The sequence below is a fragment of the Delphinus delphis genome, chromosome 3, assembly GCF_949987515.2.
Source record: "Delphinus delphis chromosome 3, mDelDel1.2, whole genome shotgun sequence".
In the NCBI taxonomy this organism is placed as follows: Eukaryota; Metazoa; Chordata; class Mammalia; order Artiodactyla; family Delphinidae; genus Delphinus; species Delphinus delphis.
The window spans coordinates 16,960,328-16,978,266 of NC_082685.1; positions in this window are offsets into that span (position 1 = coordinate 16,960,328).

The window sequence follows — 17,939 nt, forward strand, 5'->3', positions numbered from 1 at the left end:
AATTTGGTAAAGTTGCAGGATACAGAATTAATACACAGAAATCATCAGCATTCCTATACACTAAAAATGAAAGATCAGAAAGGAAATTAAGGAAACAATTCCATTTACCATCACAACAAAAACAATAGGAGTAAACCTACTTAAGGAGGCAAAAGACCTATACTCAAAAAACTATAAGATGCTGATGAAAGAAATCAAAGAGGACACAAACAGATGGAGAGATATACCATGTTCTTGGACTGGAGGAATCAATATTGTCAATATGACTTTACTACACAAAGCAATCTAGAGAGTCAATGCAATCCCTATCAAATTACCAATGACATTTTTCACAGAAGTAGAAGAACATTTCACAATTTGTATGAAGACAAAAAAGGACCCAGATAGCCAAAGCAATCTTGAGAAAGAAAAATGGAACTGGAAGAACAGGCTCCCTGACTTCAGACTATACTACAATGCTACAGTCATCAAAACAGTATGATACTGACACAAAAACAGAAATATGGATCAATGGAAAAGGATAGAAAGCCCAGAAATAAATCTATGGTCAATTAATCTATGCCAAAGGAAGCAAGAATATACAATGGAGAAAAGACAGTCTCTACAATAATGGTGCTGGGAAAACTTGACAGCTACATGTAAAAGAATGAAATTAGAACACTCACTAGCACCATACATAAAAATAAACTCAAAATGGATTAAAGACTTAAATGTAAGGCTGGATACTATAAAACTCTTATAGGAAAACATAGGCAGAACACTCTGACATAAATCGCAGTAAGATCTTTTCTGATCCATCTCCCAGAGTAATGGAAATAAAAACAAAAACAAACAAATGGGACCCAATTAAACTTAAAAGCTTTTGCACAGCAAAGGATACCATAAACAAAATGAAAAGACAACCCACAGAATGAGAGAAAATATTTGCAAATGATGCGACCAGCAAGGGATTAATCTCTAAAATATACAAATAGCTCATGCAGCTAAATATCAAAAACCAAAAAACCCAATCAAAAAACGGGCGGAAGACCTAAATAGACATTTCTACAAAGAAGACATACAGATGGCCAAAAGACACATGAAAAGATGCTCAACATCACTAATTATTAGAGAAATGCAAATCAAAACTACAGTGAGGTATCACCTCACACCTGTCAGAATGGCCTTTTGATATTTTTAACAAACACCCCCAAATCAAATTCTTAATGAAGTCTTTTTGATGTTGGATTAACTTTGAGATTTTCCCAGAGGGACCCTGAAATAACTCAAAAGACTTTTTCTCTCTCCTTATAAAAAAGAGAGATTAAACTAATTCAGTCTATTTGATATATTAAATTATATGGGAAGCATTGTCAAATAAGTGATGCTAAAACTTCTTTAGGTTATATTTGTATGGATGTATGTTATTAATATGTATTCCAGAAATTGTATGAATTTCTAGAAATCTGATGTGTCCTGGTATAGTGTTATATGTCATAATTGTGGTTATTATCCTAAAATGTATGTCACAGAAATAACCAAATTTCCTTATCAATTGCATTGTAATGAACTTTCATCAGATTTTTAACCATGGCCTTTTTAAAGTTCCTTTGTCATTTATTGACAGTTATTGTTTTATTCATATGCTTGCAAAAGTGCTTGTCTTCAAAGAGATTCTTGGAAAGAATTTTGACAAGTTTTGATAACTTTCAGATATCACTGCACTGGGTAAGAATTTACAGAACTCTAACGGAGACACTGATGGATTTATAAAACTGGTAACAGAAGATCAAGATCAATGAGAATTAATTAAATGTGACTGAATGAACTAATGAGAATGATTATAATTTTCCTGTCTTTTTCTTGAAAACATCACTGATTCTTTAATTTTTTGTTTTTCCAAATTTACGGAAACTTTTTCTCTTAAGCAATTTTTTAACTTACGGTAATTTTGTAAATTATACTATTGTAAATGGAATTGAAACATTCATTTTTTTCCCTACCTGACCCCCCTAGAATTCAGAAACTCTTATTGAGTATTCTTATTTTCGTGGCAATGAAGTTATTTGCATAAGTTCAATAAGAATCTGTCCTCCTGTATGGAGGAAAACACAATGGAAAACACTGGTTATATTACCAAGGCATTGATTGGAATGTCATATTGGAGAATGCACATAAACTCAAATATGATCCAACAGCTTTAAGAAACTAAGGTTGACTTTATAGAGCCAATAAAGCCCCTTGGAAACTCCCTGGGGCCTTGCTTACAGGGTTCCTGGAAGCCTTACCAGGTGAATAAAGAAGGCCACTTCCTGGCAGCCCTAGGAACCTCAGGATATTTGGGGGGTCTCAAGAAGAGAAGAATTCACCCAAATTTGTAGGTATTGCAAGAGAAGTCTGATGGTGAGTCTTGGCTTGGCTTCTTAGCCTCAAGAGACTTTTAAGAGTCCAATCTGAGATTGTTTATGAAAAGGTCCAGCAAAGCAGACTTTAAAAGAGCCTGTATAGTCATCACTATTCTTGCTGCACTTACGTAAATAATCCGGCCGTGTTGGAAACTTTGCAAACAAATTTACAAACAAATTTGTCTTACTTTGGTTATCTATGGTAGAAATGGGGTGATTGTAGAGAAGAAAATCATGTTTCAGTAGAAAACTATAACACACTGACATTGTTATCTGATTCTAGTCTTATTCATTGCCTTTGAGGTTTTGTTATCTACGTATCTACCTATAAACTGGACCGGATCCTGATTTCTAGTTCTCTCCAATATTTGACTACAACTCTCCAAACTTACATTTCCAATTTTCTTCCACCATTTTGACTTGGAATCACTTTAAAAACTGCCCTTTTCCTGAAGCCCTGCAAACTGAAGCTGGATGACTTGATATAAACTTCAGAGAAATCTCCAAGGCAGAACACATGTAGACAACCTTGCCTGTTGCTGTGTGGCACACTCAGGATGTTCACTGGAACATCCAATGACATCATTGGATACATTCAAACTGCAAAACATGCTTTGAGTCCAACATCTAGAAATCTTCTCAATTGGCTGTCCTCAGGACTCAGCAACTGGATTTATAATTTGTTCCAACCATTAATTTTGTGGGGGGGTTTGTTTTGTTTCAATAGAAATACCTCTTATTAAATACTTGATTGCTTGCACTAGAGGCATAGCTTTGGGAGCTCACCAGCAATACCCGCTCCTGAAATGAGACACACTGTTTAACTGAACTGATCTAGTCCCAGGACTAAGAAACCAGTTCATTGAGGTGAAACAACCTAACAACTTAGCTCTGGACAGCGAAACTTCATTGGGGAAGTTTCAAATGTGGTGTCAGCTACAAGTTGGCACTTGCAATTGGCACTTGCCATTTACCTCTACAAGGATTAAATCATGAGCTGCTGTAGCTGCTGACCTTCAACACCCCCTGAAAGGAATTCTGGGTGGAGGCCAGGAATGAGGCCCTCTGTGCTCTAGGAAAAACCAGCAGAACAGGTCTTCAGATAGATATTTTCAGGAGAAGATTTTATGAGCCCAATTCTTGCATCTCCTCATATCTAGAAAACACTAAAATCCTTCATGGTGACGTCTGCTCCTTATGACTAATGGCAACCTTCTGCAAAAATTGTGTGCTTGATTGCATGTACTCTCCCTTCACCAAAATCACATATATACTGACCTTCCCCCACTACCTCTTCAGAGCAGTTTCTCAGAGCTATCAGAAATGCTGTCTCCAAGGCTATAATCTTCATTATGCCCCAAATAAAACTTAACTCACAACTCTCACGTTGTGCATTGTTTTCAGTCGACAGTGGAAATAAAGGGGAGCAGAATGGGCCACCCAAAATATGCCTCTTTGGCATAAGGATTATGCTGAACTGATAACTTTGTGAAACAGCTTACATAGATGTTCTGAAAACAAAATAGAAGTTACCCTTTTGTGAGGGACATTTACTTTAGAAAGGGTGCCTGTACCAGAAAGAGAGCTACTACCAGAGACAACTTTACACCTGAGAGTCTTATCTGCATGGCAAGGCAACTTTGTTTGCTCTTCTCACCTTCTCATCAATTGCCTTCCCACCTAGAAGCCCCAGACCCTGTCCCTTTCTTTAGCTCAGGATGGTATATAGCCTCAAATCCTGGCTGCCTTTTGAATCTCATATTTTTGTGGGGCTCCCATACATACATACATATGTAATTAGTTTTTTTTTCTTCTGTTAATCTGTCTTTTATTACAGTGCGTTCTCAGCCAAGAACTAAGAAGGGTAGAGGAAAAAATATTTCCCTCTTCTATAATAAAATATATTTAAATTTATAATGTAGTAATGAAAGTTAACAGATAATCATGATTGCCTTTTTATTTAATATGATTACAGCTCTTGCTACATCAGAACTCTTTTTTTCTGGATATCATTGATAACTGAGGTATCACAGTTTCTTCCAGCAGTCACATCTTTGTAGAGTTAATTACTAACTCATATTCATGGGAGATGGGAATAAATTTGAGATTCTATTTTAAAATTCAGTTTTATATTTTAAATGTTCTAAGTAAATAAGAACTTATACCAATATTCCTTCTATTATTTTGGGTAAATTTTTCTTGAATGATTAGAAAACAACCATTTGCAATACTTTGGAACAAAACATGCTCCTTCGTTATCAATAATCCTCTAAAGACTGTTTAACTGCTCTTTCCACAAAACTCAAAATTTAATTTGTTTGTTCAAACCATCACAAATCTTATGGCTAATAAGGAGGTAAGCAAGAGCAGAAAGTGTTCACCATGAGGGTCCGATCCTGGCTCTAAGAACACTGTTATCTGAGGAGCTTGAGCAGTCTGACACCTTCTAATGGCTTCACAAAGGAGAGAGTTCATGTTTTTCTTTAAAACTTATCCTGGGCCAGCCCCGGGCCCCAAGGCTGTTAGCAAGGAGAATGCAGGAGACAAAGCATAACCATAAGTTACACATACTCTATTTGCCTGCAAATTGAGTACTTAAACAGCTGGTATGCAAAGAAAGTCATCTATGCTCTATCTCCTTTATTAGTGGTCAGGGAGAAATTACCCTAAAGCAAGCATTTTTAGGGTTCCCAATGATTGTGCCCACGGATGGTCACCAAGAGCTGTGTTGTCTGCATAACAGTTTTGTCTGTTTCCTTTCAAGAGACCTAGATAAATCAATATCTTGAGATTATAAATATCCTGGTGAGAAAGCATCTTGCTTCCTGCTGTACCTTCTGCTCAACCCAGTCTCTGCATTTGTCCCAAATATCTCTCCTATTTCTCATTTTTACTCCCCACGGAACTTGAATATTTCACAGAGGCTCTTTTGCAGGACCTGAAGTCTAGTTGGCCAAGAATGTCACTTGGCCAGGGGAGACCTTCAAGATGGCGGAGGAGTAAGACATGAAGATCACCTTCCTCCCCACAAATACATCAGAAATACATCTACATGTGGAACAACTCCTACAGAACACCTACAGAACGCTGGCAGAAGACCTGAGACTTCCCAAAAGGCAAGAAACTCCCCACGTACCTGGGTAGGGCAAAAGAAAAAAGAATAAACAGAGACAAAAGAATAGGGACGGGACCTGCACCAGTGGGAGGGAGCTGTGAAGGAGGAAAGGTTTCCACACACTAGGAAGCCCCTCCACTGGCAGAGATGGGGGGGATGGAGGGGAGCGGTGGTGGAGGGGAAGCTTTGGAGCCATGGAGGAGAGTGCAGCAACATGGGTGCAGAGGACAAAGCAGAGAGATTCCTGCACAGAGGATCAGTGCCAACCAGCACTCACCAGTCTGAGAGGCTTGTCTCCTCACTCGCCGGGATGGGTGGGGGCTGGGAGATGAGGCTCGGGCTTCAGAGGTCAGATCCCAAGGGAGAGGACTTGGGTTGGCTGCGTGAACACAGCCTGAAGGGAGCTAGTGCACCACAGCTAGCCAGGAGGGAGTCCAGGAAAATGCTTGGAACTGCCTAAGAGGCAAGACACCATTGTTTCAGGGTGTGAGAGAAGAGGGGATTCAGAGCACTGCCTAAACGAGCTCCAGAGACAGACACGAGTCGCGGCTATTAGCGCGGACACAGAGATGGTCATGAAACACTAAGGCTGCTGGTGCAGCCACCAAGAAGCCTGTGTGCAAGCACAGGTCACTATCCACACCTCCCCTCCCGGGAGCCTGTGCAGCCCGCCACTGCCAGGGTCCTGTGATCCAGGGACAACTTCCCCAGGAGAACACACAGTGCACCTCAGGCTGTTGAAACGTCACGCTGGCCTCTGCCGCCCCAGGCTCGCCCGGAATTCCGTACCCCACCCCCACCCCCCACCCCTGCGCCTGAGTGAGCCAGAGCCTCCTAATCAGCTGCTACTTTAACCCCATACTGTCTGGGCAGGAACAGACGCCCTCAGGTGACCTACACACAGAGGTGGGGCCAATCCAAAGCTGAACCCCAGGAGCTGTGTGAACAAAGAAGAGAAAGGGAAGTTTCTCCCAGCAGCCTCAGGAGCAGCAGATTAAATCTTCACAATCAACTTGATGAACGCTGCATCTGCAGAATACCTGAATAGACAATGAATCATCCCAAAATTGAGGCAGTGGACTTTGGAAACAACTGTAGACTTGGGGTTTGCTGTATGCAACTGACTGGTTTCTAGTTTTAGGTTTTTCTTAGTTTAGTATTTAGAGTTTATTATCATTGGTAGATTTATTTATTGATTTGGTTTCTCTCTTCCTTTATATATATATATAAATATATATATTTGTTCCTTTTTCTCTTTTTGTAAGAGTGTATGTGTATGCTTCTTTGTGTGATTTTGTCTGTATATCTTTGCTTTTACCATTTGTCCAAGGGTTCTGTCTGTTTTTGGTTTTGTTTTTTAATATAATTTTTAGCACTTCTGATCATTGGTGGATTTGATTTTTGGTTTGGTTGCTCTCTTCTTTCTTTTTTTAAATTACTTTTTAATTTTTTATTTTCAATAATTTTTTTAATTTTCTATTTTAATAACTTTATTTATTTTTACTTTCTTTCTTTTTTTCTTTCTTTTTTTCTCCCTTTTCTTCTGAGCTGTGTGGCTGACAGGGTCTTGGTGCTCTGGCCGGGTGTCAGGCCTATGCCTCTGAGGTGGGAGAGATGAGTTCAGGACATTGGCTCACCAGAGACCTCTCAGCTCCATGTAATATCAAACGGCGAAAGCTCTCCCAGAGATATCTATCTCTATGCTAAGACCCAGCTCCACTCAACAACCAGCAAGCTACAGTGCTGGACACTCTATGCCAAACAACTAGCAAGACAGGAACACAAACCCACCCATTAGCAGAGAGGCTGTCTAAAATAATAATACAGTTGCAGACACCCCAAAACGCACCACTAGACGCAGTCCTGCCCAACAGAAAGACAAGATACAGCCCACCAACCAGAACACAGGCACCAGTTCCCTCCACCAGGAAGCCAACACAAGCCACTGAACCAATCTCACCCACTGGGGACAGATACCAAAAACAACAAGAACTATGATCCTGCAGTTTGTGAAAAGGAGACCCCAAACACAGTAAGTTAAACAAAATGAGAAGACAGAGATATATGCAGCAGTTGAAGGAGCAAAGTAAAAACCCACCAGACCAAACAAATGAAGAGGAAATAGGCAGTCTACCTGAAAAAGAATTCAGAATAATGATAGTAAAGATGATCCAAAATCTTGGAAATAGAATAGAGAAAATGCAAGAAACATTTAATAAGGACCTAGAAGAACTAAAGAAGAAACAAAAAATGATGAACAACACAATAAAAGAAATTTAAAATTCTCTAGAAGGAATCAATAGCAGAATAACTGAGGTAGAAGAACAGATAAGTGACCTGGAGGATAAAATAGTGGAAATAATGACCGCAGAGCAGAATAAAGAAAAAAGAATGAAAAGAATTGAGTACAGTCTGAGAGACCTCTGGGACAATGTTAAATGCAACAACATTTGGTTTATAGGGGCCCCAGAAGAAGAAGAGAAAAAGAAAGGGTCTGAGAAAATATTTGAAGAGATTATAGTTGAAAACTTCCCTAACATGGGAAAGGAAATAGTTATTCAAGTCCAGAAAGCGCAGAGTCCCATACAGGATAAATCCAAGGAGAAACACGCCAACACACATATTCATCAAACTATCAAAGATTAACTACAAAGAAAAAATATTAAAAGCAGCAAGGGAAAAGCAACACATAACATACAATGAAATCTCAATAAGGTTAACAGCTGATCTTTTTTTTCTTTTTTTTTCTTTTTTTTTCTTTTTTTTTTTTTTTTTTTGCGGTACACAGGCCTCTCACTGTTGTGGCCTCTCCCATTGCAGAGCACAGGCTCCGGATGTGCAGTCTCGGCGGCCATGGCTCACGGGCCTAGCTGCTCCGTGGCATGTGGGATCTTCCCTGACCGGGGCACAAACCCATGTCCCCTGCATCAGCAGGCAGACTCTCAACCACTGCGCCACCAGGGAAGCCCAACAACCGATCTTTCAGCAGAAACTCTGCAAGCCAGGAAGGGAGTGGCAGGACATATTTAAAGTGATGAAAGGGAAAAACCTACAACCAAGATTACTCTACCCAGCAAGGATCTCATTCAGATTCGATGGAGAAATTAAAACCTTTACAGACAAGCAAAAGCTGAGAGAATTCAGCACCACCAAACCAGCTTTACAACAAATGCTAATGGAAATTCTCTAGGCAGAGAACACAAGAGAAGGAAAAGACCTACAATAACAAACCTAAAACAATTAAGAAAATGGTAATGGGAACATACATATCAATAATTACCTTAAATGTAAATGGATTCAATGCTCCAACCAAAAGAAATAGACTGGCTGAATGGATACAAAAACAAGATCTGTACATGTGCTGTCTACAAAAGACCCAATTCAGACCTAGGGAGACATACAGACTGAAAGTGGGGGGATGGAAAAAGATATTCCATGCAAATAGAAATCAAAAGAAAGCTGGAGTAGCAATTCTCATATCAGATAAAATAGATTTTAAAATAAAGACTACTGCAAGATACAAAGAAGGACACTACATAATGATCAAGGGATCAATCCAAGAAGAAGATATAATTATAAATATTTATGCACCCAACAGAGGAGCACCTCAATACATAAGGCAAATGCTAAGAGCCATAAAAGGGGAAATCAACAGTAACACAATAATAGTAGGGACTTTTAACACCCCAGTTTCACCAATAGACAGATCATCCCAAATGAAAATAAATAAGGAAACACAAGCTTTAAATGACACATTAAACAAGATGGACTTCATTGATATTTATAGGACATTCCATCCAAAAAAACAGAATACACTTTCTTCTCAAGTGCTCATGGAACATTCTCCAGGATAGATCATATCTAGGGTCACAAATCAAGCCTTAGTAAATGTAAGAAAATTGAAATTGTATCAAGTATCTATTCTGACCACAATGCTATAAGACTAGATATCAATTACAGGAAAAAAAAAACGTAAAAAATACAAACACATGGAGCCTAAACAATACGCTACTAAATAACCAAGAGATCACTGAAGAAATCAAAGAGGAAATCAAAAAATACCTAGAAACAAATGACAATCAAAACATGATGACCCAAAACCTATGGGATGCAGCAAAAGCAGTTCTGAGAGGGAAGTTTATAGCAATACAATCCTACCTCAAGAAACAAGAAGCATCTCAAATAAACAACCTCACCTTGCACCTAAAGCAATTAGAGAAAGAAGGACAAAAATAACCCAGAGTTTGCAGAAAGAAGGAAATCATAAAGATCAGGTCAGAAATAAATGAAAAAGAAATGAAGGCAACAGTTGCAACGATCAATAAAACTAAAAGCTGGTTCTTTAAGAAGATAAACAAAATTGATAAACCATTAGCCAGGCTCATCAAGAAAAAAAGGGAGAAGACTCAAATCAACAGAATTAGAAATGGAAAAGGAGAAGTAACAACTGACACTGCAGAAATACAAAGTATCATGAGAGATTACTACAAGCAACTATAAGCCAATAAAATGGACAACCTGGAAGAAATGGACAAATTCTTAGAAAAGCACAACCTTCCAAGACTGAACAAGGAAGAAATAGAAAATATAAACAGACCAATCACAAGCACTGAAAATGAAACTGTGATAAAAATTCTTCCAACAAACAAAGGCCCAGGGCCAGATGGCTTCACAGGCAAATACTATCAAACATTTAGAGAAGAACTAACACCTATCCTTCTCAAACTCTTCCAAAATATAACAGATGGAGGAACACTCCCAAACTCATTCTACAAGGCCACCATCACCCTGATACCAAAACCAGAAAAAGATGTCACAAAAAAAGAAAACTACAGGCCAATATCACTGATGAACATAAATGCCAAAATCCTCAACAAAATACTAGCAAACAGAATCCAACAGCACATTAAAAGGATCATACACCATGATCAAGTGGGGTTTATTCCAGGAATTCAAGGATTCTTCAATATATGCAAATCAATCAATGTGATAAACCATATTAACAACTTGAAGGAGAAAAACCATATGATCATCTCAATGATGAAAAAAGCTTTTGACAATATTCAACACCCATTTATGATAAAAACCCTGCAGAAAGTAGGCATAGAGGGAACTTACCTCAACATAATAAAGGCCATATATGAAAAACCCACAGGCAACTTTGTTCTCAATGGTGAAAAACTGAAAGCATTTCCTCTAAGATCAGGGACAAGACAAGGTTGCCCGTTCTCACCACTATTATTCAACATAGTTTTGGAAGTTTTAGCCACAGCAATCAGAGAAGAAAAAGAAATAAAATGCATCCAAATCGGAAAAGAAGTAAAACTGTCACTGTTTGCAGATGACAGATACTATACATAGAGAATCTTAAAGATGCTACCATAAAACTACTAAAGCTAATCAATGAATGTCGTAAAGTAGCAGGATAGAAAATTAATGCACAGAAGTCTCTTGCATTCCTATACACTAATGATGAAAAATCTGAAAGAGAAATTAACGAAACCCTCCCATTTACCATTGCAAGAAAAAGAATAAAATACCTAGGAAAAAACCTACCTAAGGAGACAAAAGACCTGTATGCAGAAAACTATAAGACACTGATGAAAGAAATTAAAGACTATACAAACAGATGGAGAGATATACCATATTCTTGGATTGGAAGAATCAAAATTGTGAAAATGACTATACTACCCAAAGCAATCTACAGATTCATTGCAATCCCTATCAAACTACCAATGGCGTTTTTCACAGAACTAGAACAAAATTTTCACAAAAAGTTTTGTATGGAAACGGCAAAAGACCCTGAATAGCCAAAGCAACCTTGAGAAAGAAAAATGGAGCTGGAGGAATCAGGCTCCTGGACTTCAGACTGTACAACAAAGCTACAGTAATCAAGACAGTATGGTACTGGCACAAAAATAGAAATATAGATCAATGGAACAGGATAGAAAGCCCAGAGATAAAACCATACACATATGGTCACCTTATCTTTGATAAAGGAGGCAAGAATATACAATGGAGAAAAGACAGCCTCTTCAATAATGGTGCTCAGAAAACTGGACAGCCTCATGTAAAAGAATGAAAATAAAACACTCCCTCACACCATACACAAAAATAAACTCAAAATGTATTAAAGACCTAAATGTCAGGGCAGAGACTACAAAACTCTTAGAGGAAAACATAGGCAGAACACTCTATGACATAAGTCACAGCAAGATCCTTTTTGACCCACCTCAAAGAGAAATGGAAATAAAAACAAAAATAAACAAATGGGACCTAATGAAACTTAAAAGCTTTTGCACAACAAAGGAAACCACAAACAAGAGGAAAACACAACCCTCAGAATGGGAGAAAATATTTGCAAATGAAGCAACTGACAAAGGATTAATCTCTGAAATATACAAGCAGCTCATGCAGCTCAATGTCCAAAAAACAAACAACCCAATCCAAAACTGGGCATAAGACCTAAATAGACATTTCTCCAAAGAAGATATACAGATTGCTAACAAACACATGAGAGGATGCTTAACATAGCTAATTGTTACAGAAATGCAAATCAAAACTACAATGAGTTATCACCTCACACCGTTCAGAATGGCCATCATCAAAAAATCTACAAACAATAAGTGCTGGAGAGCGTGTGGAGAATAGGGAACCCTCTTGCACTGTTGGTGGGAATGTAAATTGGTACATTCACTATGGAGAACAGTATGATGTTCTTAATAAACTAAAAATAGAGCTAACATACGACCCAACAATCCCACTACTGGGCATGTACCCTGAGAAAACCATAATTCAAAAAGAGTCATGTACCAAAATGTTCATTGCAGTACTATTTACAATAGCCAGGACATGGAAGCAACCTAAGTGTCCATCAACAGATGAATGGATAAAGAAGCTGTGGCACATATATACAAGGGAATATTAGCCATAAAAAGAAACAAAATTCAGTTATTTGTAGTGAGGTGGATGGACCTAGAATGTGTCATACAGAGAGAAGTAAGTCAGAAAGAGAAAAACACCATATGCTAACACATATATATGGAATCTAAAAATAGAAAAGAAAGGGTCTGACAAACCCAGGGGAAGGACAGGAATAAAGATGCAGACCTACTAGAGAATGGACTTGAGGACATGGGGAGGGGGAAGGGTAAGCTGGGATGAAGTGAGAGAGTGGCATTGACATATATACACTACCAAGTGTAAAATAGATAGCTAGTGGGAAGCAGCAGCATCGCACAGGGAGATCAGCTCAGAGGGTGGGATAGGGAGGGTGGGAGGGAGATGCAAGAGGGAGGATATATAGGGATATATGTGTACATATAGCTGATTTATTTTGTTATACAGCAGAAACTAACAAAATATAAAGCAATTATACTCCAATAAATATGTTTAAAAAAAAGTGTACAGATAAGAAAAAATAAAACTGGCCCTCATCGCAAATGACTTGATTGTCTATGTAGACAATGTGAAGAAATCCATAAAAAGGACATTTTGTGGCATTTTCTTACCCTTGCATCTTCCCCTTTCTGGCACAGGACAGCTCAATCAAATGGAACCTGCTCTATTCCCAGCTCCTCCCTTTGGATTAAAAAGAAAACACTGGAAATGGCTTGCAACATTCTCGCTTGTCTGGGGGCTGCCTGAGGGAGTAGTTTCTGTCTATACTGGCTTGAAGTACTGAAGGAAACGGTGGCATAGTTGGATACCTGGTTGGAGGCTGCTGAAAGAAGTAGTTGGCACTGTGGTGCCTTAGAGCTGCAAGAAGTCTATAGTTACATGTGTGCCTTGGGGCAAGAGAGTATAGGCAGAGGAACACAAGAGAAATGCTAGGATTCTGAGAAGACACAGGGGAGAAAATATTAGGTAATCAAAGGCATTTAAAAGCAACTGTATTTACCAGGAACTGGAACAAAAGAAAACAGCAACCCCAGAAAAGGTTTAAAAGCACCTGGCCTCTATGCCAAGCTGATAAGTAAAGGTCTACCCTTTTATGAAGTCTGTCCATAAAGACTTGGAGAGGTGACTATTTTTACCTGCCCAAATCTCAACAAAAGATCACAAAGCACACAAAGAAAAGGGAAACGTGGCCCATTCAAGGAAACAAAATTAATCTCCAGAAACTGACTCTAAAGAAACATAGGTCTCTGAGTTACTAGATAAAGAATTTAAATCAACTGTCTTAAAGATGTTCAATGAGTTAAAAGAGAACACAGATAGTTGACTAAACAAAGTCAGGAAAATGATGCATGAACAAAATGAGAATACCAACAAAGAGACAGAAATTATAAAAAAGAATGTAACAGAAATTCTGGAGGTAAAGAACACAATAAATGATTTGAAAAAATTTACTAGAGGGGTTCAACTGCATACTTGAACAGGCAGAAGAGAGAATCAGTAAAGTTAAAGACAGATCATTTAAAATTATCTAATCAGGAGCAAAAAGGGAGGAAACAAAGAACATGAACAGAGCCTAAGGAACTTGTAGGACACCATCAGGTGGACTAACATTCACACTACTGGAGTTCCAATAAAGAAGAGAGAGAGAAACGAACAGACATTATTTGAAGAAATAGCAACTGAAAACAGCCAAAATTTGAGGAAAGAAATAGACATACAAATTCAAAAAGTTCAACAAATTCAATCTAAGGTAAATCCACAGAAACTCACACCAAGACATGTGTGAGTCAAATGTCAAAGACAAAAAGAGAGTCTTGATAGCAGTAAAAGAAAAGCTACCCATCATGTAAAGGGAGTCTTTATAAGATTATAGGCAGATTTCTCAGCAGAAATTTTGCAGTTCAGAAAACAGTAGTATGATATATTCAAAGTGTTAAAACACAAAATACAGTATCCAGAAAAACTGTCAGTCAAAAATGGAGAACTTTTGACATTTCCAGATAAACAAAGGCTGATGGCATTTATTACCACTAGACCTGCCCTACAAGAATGCTAAAGGAAGTCCTTCAAGTTAAAATGAAAGGACATTAGACAGTAACTTGAAGCCATACAAAAGTAATGAGTTATGTGGGAAAGATAATATGGACAAATATTAAAATCTGTATTATCATAATTCTAGTTCATAACTCCACTTCAAATTCTTTTATAGGATCTAAAAGATAAATATAAAAATAATTGTACATTTATCTTAATGGGTACAATATAGAGAGATATAATTTGTGAAATCAATATCATAAAATGGGGGTGGGACTGTAAAGGTGTAGATTTCTTGTATGTTATTTAAATTAAGTTGTTATCAGCTTAAAATAGATGTTATAACTTTAAACTGTTTTATGTAATCCCAATCACACGTATAAATAAAATATTCTTAGAATACACAAAAAATAAATGAGACGGGAATCACTTCTCATTTTTTCACAACAATTTTTATAGTGAATTTTTTTCACTATAAAAATTAATGAAACACAAAGAAAGGAAGAAAGAGAGGAAATGAGGGACAAAAAACTACAATACAAATAACAGAAATATTACAATACAATACCAGAAAACAAATAGCAAAATGTCAATAATAAGTCCTCTCTATCATTAATTACTTTAAATGAACATGGATTACACTTCTCTATAAAAAGACATAGATCAACTGAATGGATACAACAACTGGATTTGACTCTTGCTGTCAACAGGAGACTCACTTTAGATCTACAAATGTACAGAAGTGAAAAGTGAAAGGATGGAAAAGGATGGTCCATCAAGTACTAACCAAAAAGGAGCAGGGGTGGCTATACTAATAACAGACAAAATAGAATTTAATTCAAAAACCTTCACAAGAGACAAAAAAGAACATCATATAATGAAGAAAAACTTAATTCACCAAGATGTAAGAATTGTAAATGTACACACACCAAACAGCAGAAATTCTAAGTATATGAAGCAAACACTGACATAATTGAAGGGAGAAATAGGCAAATCTACAAGAGTAGTAGAAAACTTTAATACCGCAGTTTCAATAATGGATAGCCGGACAAAAGCTCAATAAGGAAATAGTAAGCATGAATGATACTGTAGACCAACTGCACATAACAGATATATATAGAGAGAGAATACTCCACACAACAGGAGTAGAATACACTTATTTCTCATGTGCACATGGAAAATTCTCCAGGATAGATCACATGTTAGGCTATAAAACCAGTCTTAAATTTTTTTAAAGATTGAAATCATGCAAAGTGTCTTTTCCAATCACAAAGGAATAAAATTAGAAATCAATAGTAGAAGAAAGAGAAAAACTGGAAAATCCACAAATATATGGAAATTGAACAAAACATTCTTAAACAACCAATGGGTCAAAAAAGGAATCAAAAGTGAAATGAGAAAATATCTTGAGACAAATGAAAATGTAAATGCAACATACCAAAACATATGGAATGCAGCAAAAGCAGTGCCAAGGGGGAGGTTTATAGGTGTAAACACTTACACTAAAAAAGAATGACGCTCTCAAATCAACAACCTATATTTTCTCCTTAAAGTACTAGAAAATGAAGATCAAACTAAACCTCAAGCTAGAAGAAGGGAGGAAATAAGAGCAAAAATCAATGAGATAGAGAATATAAAAACAATAGAAAAAAATGAAATAAAGACTTAAAAAAAAAGATAAAATTGACAAACCCTAAGATAGACTAAGAAAATAAAGAGTGAAGACAAAAAATCAGAAATGAAGAGGGAACATTACAAATGATACCAAAGAAATTAAAAGGATTATAAGATACTATGAACAATTGTACAAAACAAGCTGGATGATCTAGAAAAATAGATAAATTCCTAGAAACACACAACCTACTGAATCATGAAGAACTAGAAAATCGGATCGGACCTGTAACTAGTAAGGAGGTTGAATCAGTAATCAAAAACCTCTGAAGGAAGAAAAAAAAAAAAAAAACAGAACCACAAGGCTTCACTGGTGAATGCTAGCATACATGTAAAGAAGGATTAAGACAAATTCTCCATGAACTTCAAAAAAATGAAAAGGAGAGAACACTCTCAAACTTATTCTATGAGGCCAGCATTAACTTGATATAAAAGGCAGACAAAAGCACCACAAGAGAGCTACAGACCAATATCCCTGATAAATACTGATGCAATAATCCTCAGCAAGATACTAGCAAACTGAATTCAACAGTACATTAAAAGGATTATACACTAGACCAAGTGGGACTCATTCCTGGAATGAAAGGATGGTTTAACATTCATAAATTGATCCATCTCTAAATTAAAATAATGTAGGGAGGAAAAACATGTGATCATCTTAATGCAGAAAAACCATTTGACAAAATTCAACACCTTTTCATGATAAAAAAAAGGCCAACAACAACAAAGTAGGAATAGAAGGAAACTACCTCAACATAATAACAGTGATATATGAAAAACCCACAGTGAACATCATACTCAATGATGAAAGACTGAAAGTTTTTCCCTCTAAGATCAGGAACAAGACAAGGATTCCCACTTTCACCACTTCTATTCAACATGGTACTAGAAGCTCTAGCCAGAGCAATTAGGTAAGCAAAATAAATAAAATTAATCCAAATTGGAAAGAAAGAAATAAAATTATCTCTGTTTGAAAATGATAAGATCTTATATGTAAGGAACCCTAAAGATTCCACAAAAAGATCTGTTAGAGCTAATACATGAATTCAGCAAAGTAGCAGGATACAAAGTCAACACACAACAATCTGTTGCATTTCTATACAGTAACAATGAACAATCTGAAAAGAAAATTATGGAAACATTCAGTTTACAGTGGCATCAAAAAGAATAAAATACTTAGGAATAAACTTTATCAAGCAGGTGAAAGACTGTACAATGAAAACTAAAAAAACCTTGTTGAAATAAAGAAGACATAAATAACTGGAAACATATCCAATGTTCATCGATTGAATGATCTAATATTTTTAAAATGTCAATAATGCCCAAAGCAATTGACAGATTCGATTCAATCCCTATCAGTATCCCAATGACATTTTTTTTTTTTGCAGAAAATAAGAAAACCTATCCTAAAATCCAATGGCAGTTAAGGGACCCCAATAGGTAATGCAATCTTGAAAAAGAAGAGCTAGAGGATTCACACTTCCTGGTTTCAAAACTTACTGAAAATCTACAATAATCAGAACAGTGTAGTACTGGCATAAAGACAGACACATACACCAATGGATTAAAATAGAGAGCCCAGAAATAGACTCTTGCATATATAGTCAAATGATTTTTGACAAGGGTGCCAAGACCATTCAATGGGGAAAGGACAGTCTTTCCAACAAATGATGCTGGGAAAACTGGATATCCTCATGCAAAAGAATGAAGTTGGACCCTTACTGAACACCATATACAAAAATTAACTCAAAATGGACCTAAGACCTAAGTGTAAGACCTAAAACTATAAAACTCTTAGGAGAAAACATTTAGGGTGAAATCTTCTTGTCATTGAA